Source organism: Pagrus pagrus (genome assembly GCF_965226575.1).
Source record: "Pagrus pagrus genome assembly, chromosome: 23".
NCBI lineage: Eukaryota > Metazoa > Chordata > Actinopteri > Spariformes > Sparidae > Pagrus > Pagrus pagrus.
In genome coordinates, this window is record NC_140205.1 from 11,420,092 (window position 1) to 11,420,561 (window position 470).

Below are 470 nucleotides of genomic sequence, written 5' to 3' on the forward strand. Positions count from 1 at the left end.
AGCCAGTTCCATCCAACATGGCAGTGTTGGGACGAGTCCATTATCTGGGAATGGGGGGCCGCGCGTTTCCGAGCTGTGTCCCACATAGCCAGCAAGAGACTTTTTCGGTAAGCTAACATATTAAATGTTTATATTAAAGGGAGTTTAACATGCGTGTATATTCTGGTGGAAGCCAGGTGAGGGGGTTCGTCTTAATAAAACGACGGTTCTCGGCAGAGTCTCCACGGAGATGGTTTGGTCCTGTCCGCCCGTGGCTTTTATGACAGGAATGTGTGCGAGAGCAGAATGGGAGGAGATAAGAAATAAGGTGCGAGTTGCCAAGATAATGGCACACAGTGCTTCTCATGAGAGGGATTAAAGAAGTGAGAGTTAATGCAAAGATGGGAAGAAGATTTCAAAAGAAGCATGGAAATTATAATTCCCCCCTCATTGTGATAATGTGCTGTTTCATTGTACAAAGAAAGGTCAGG